Raw genomic sequence first — 3,701 nt, 5'->3', positions numbered from 1 at the left:
CATGTACCCCAATGCTCATAGCAGCACTCTCCACAATAGCCAAAACATGGAAAGAGCCTAAGTGTCCATCCACGGATGAATGGATCAAGAAGATGTGGTTTATCTATACGATGGAATACTCCATGGCAATGAGAACAATGAAATCTGGCCTGTGTAGCAACATGGATGGACCTTGAGGGTGTTATGCTGAGCGAAATAAGTCAGGCAGAGAAGGGCAGATGCCATATGTTTGCAGGTATAGGAGGATTAGGAGGAACTTAACTGAGGAACAAGGGGGAGAAGAAGGGGGGAAATGGTGGGGGAGAGGGAGGGAGGCAAGCCATGAGAGACTCTTGAATGCTGAGAACAAACTGAGGGCTGACGGGTGGGGGGGAAAGGGAAGGGGGGTGAGGGACATGGGGGAGGGCACCTGTGGGGATGAGCACTGGGTCTTATATGGAAACCAACTTGACAATAAACTATTTGTAAAAAAATAAATTAAAAAATTAAAAAAAAAAAAAAAAAGTCTTGGAAGCCTGAGTTTGGAGGAAGGGTCCAGGGACACTTCGCGAGTCCCCAAAAGGGGGAAGGATTGGAGGGTGTGTGGGAGGGTCTAAATTGTTCAGCCTGATACGGGGAAGACCCAGAAGGTAACGATGCACTCTCTGGTGCACCTGTACATCCTGATCACCCCTGTTTGTCTGAGCCCCAAGCCTGCCCCTCCACATGCCAGGAGCCCAGATACAGAAAGCACGGTCCACCGGTCACCGCCTGCGGTTGGGAGGAAATCAAGCAAACAGGCATCCCAGCCCGCGTGTGCAACATCAAACACGTTCCATTGAACATTTACTGACATCCTCCGTTGGGCCAGGAATAGGCATAGATACTGGCAGTCGGAGAAGCATTTCAAGGCGGGTAAACAGACTGAGAAAACGGTGAGGCAAATGCGAGGAGGTGAGACCCAGATGCCCGAAGAGCCCAGAGGGAGAGCCGGCTCACTTTTCCTGGAAAGGGGGCGGGGTGGGCACCAGGAAAGCTGTCACAAAGGAGCTATTTGAGCCTGGTCTGCAGACAAGACAAGGGATCCGCTCTCTCCATGTGGGAGGCAAGGAATTCTCAGCTTTCAAGAGCCAAACAGCCTGACTGGGAGAAGGAGAAAGTGTGAGCCAGCCGCAGGGCCCAGGCAGACAGACGAAGGAGAGGATGTGTAGCTCCCGGAGGGTGGGCTGGCTCTGGCTCTGCTTCCAGACTTGCCTCTGGACGAGCCGGGACTCAGGGAGCTGCGGCTGGCTCTGAAGGTCAGCGGCGTCCAGACGGCCCGTGGGAAGGAAGGGTGAGGCTGAGAACCAGGCCGGCTCTCATAAAGTGTATCTGATAGCTGATAAACTCCCGGGGGAGAAGGGTAGAAATATGGACAGTGCGGCCATTCAGAGAAGCAGGGGAAAAAAAATTGGCACGTCCCAAGTTCTGGATTATGCTTGACTGGAGGGAAAGGTTTAGGAAGAAGCTTACCCTCGCCCACCGCCCTCGCCCTCCCCAGATTCCTCCCACTGATGGCTCTGCTCAGTGGTGGAGGATCTGGATACTGAGGGTGCCATTACGTTTTGGGGTCTGTTTGAGGTTCTCAAGCGTCAGCGCCCCCTGAGGAGGCCTGTGAAAGCACAAACCGTTAGCTACGCTCCAAAGTCTCCAAAACTAGAGTCGGGGGGTGGGGCCCACAAAATGCCCTTGTGACAAGTTCCCAGGGGATCTGGTTCTCATGTTTGGAGAACCATTGAGGTAACCCATGCCTGGTCTTGCTTTGACCCGGGGCCCTGGAGAGGCTGCCTGGGGCTCTGGAATCGGAAGGCTTTGGAATCGGAAGGCTGGCATGATGCCTCAGTTTCCACCTTTATAAAAGGGTAATTCTGAGTCTCACATAAGACCTTTGGTTTGAAAGCCTTTTGTGAACTAAGAGGTGCGCTACAATTTTAGTTATTAAAGGGCTCAACCCAAAAGTTGTAAAAACATGCTGGTTTCTTCTAAAATCACTATAGTGGAGGCCTAAAGACCACACCCACATCAGGATCTCCTGGGATGTGGTTGATAAAGCAGATTTTGTTGGTCTGAATCTTGTGTTGGGGTCCATTGTTACATTTACATTTCCTTTACTTTTATTTATTTATTTTCTTTTGAGAGAGAGAGAGAGTGTGCACGAGCACGAGCTGGGGAGGGGCAGGGAGAGAATCCTAAACAGGCTGCACATTGGGTGTGTGGAGCCAACTCTCCAGAGCCAACTCTGGGCTTGATCTCACAACCGTGAGACCATGACCGCAGCTGGAATAAAAAGCCGGTCACTGAACACACTGAGCCATCCAGGTGCCCTGCGTTTACATTTCCAGCACATCTTGGGTGATTCTTACGCGGTCCGAGGATTGAGAACCACTGGCTTATGTTGGGGGGAAGTGGGAGGTGTGAAAAGTCATTCTTCGGTTTTCTGGTTTGCTGTGGGTCCACTAAGACCTTCTGCCTCCTGCCTGGCCCTGTTTCCAAGCTTCCACATCGCGGAGGGGAACCTCATTTCTCCAGAAGGCCACATCCGGGCTGCCAGGCTCCCAGCGGCGTGCCAGGCGCCTCCTCCTGGCACCCCAGCTTTGGTATTCTCTTTCTCCTGTTGTGTGTCAGATCCTCTCACAAGAGTGTTCAGAGCCTTTTTTTTTTTTTTTTTTAATTTCTAGGAGAGAGAGAGAGAGAGAGAGAGAGAGAGACAGCATGAGCAGGGGAGGGTCAGAGAGAGAGGGAGTCACAGACTGAAACAGGCTCCAGGCTCTGAGCTGGCAGTCAGCACAGAGCCCGACGCGGGGCTCGAACCCACGAACCGCGAGATCATGACCTAAGCCAAAGTCGGACGCTTAACCGACTAAGCCACCCGGGTGCCCCCAGAACCTTTTTAACGTCAGAAGGAAATGCGATTCTCTTGCGTTTGAGAAGTTTCAGTGTCTCCTTAAAGGTCTCAACTACTTGTGATTTTCCTGTCCCAGGGTTTTGGGATGAGCCCTCCAGCAAAAGAGGGGCAGGTGTGCAAAAGTGAAACGCAGATTGGGTGGCTCTCTCTTCGTGCTGGCGTGCCACACGACTTTGCTACAATTCCTGCAAGGCTGTGGCTCACCGTGCCCGCAGTGGCTGAGGTCCCACACACGCACACCTGTGTGCGCTCACGGGCCCTTCGGTGGCTCACTTCAGCAGTGGGCAGTTTTCTGTGTCACATAGCACTTCTTGCAGAAGAAATCAGGGACCAGCAAATGTGACATTCCCATTATGCTCGGATAGCTCAGTGGATCAACTGCACAAAACAAACCGGGTGTTTTCTTACAGCAAAAGTGTTTGTTAGGCGGCCAAGAATGCACTGATACGGAAATGCCTCTAAAATTAATTGTGAAGTGAAAAACAGCAAGGTGAAAAAAAAAAGTGCCACATCTCAGTAGGCGGGCCGAGGAAGCGTTTGTGGACTCCGGATACCTGGTTAACAACCCGAGACTTCCTCTGCGAGTCTGCTGCTTTGTCTGGTCACTTTCATCACAGCATCCTGGAGCTGGAGGAGGTATTAGAGCTTCTCTTCCCAACTCTAACGTGCCCACCAGCACAGAGTGACTGTTAAAAGATAAACTGAGGCACATTAAAAATCTAGAGTTTAGGGAACACCTGGGTGGCTCAGTGGGTCGAGTGTCCAACTCTTGATCTCA

Source organism: Hyaena hyaena, unplaced genomic scaffold (assembly GCF_003009895.1).
Source record: "Hyaena hyaena isolate Hyena2069 unplaced genomic scaffold, ASM300989v1 scaffold_133, whole genome shotgun sequence".
NCBI classification, from domain to species: Eukaryota; Metazoa; Chordata; class Mammalia; order Carnivora; family Hyaenidae; genus Hyaena; species Hyaena hyaena.
The sequence above is the reverse complement of the archived record's forward strand: the minus strand, read 5'-3'. Positions refer to the sequence as shown.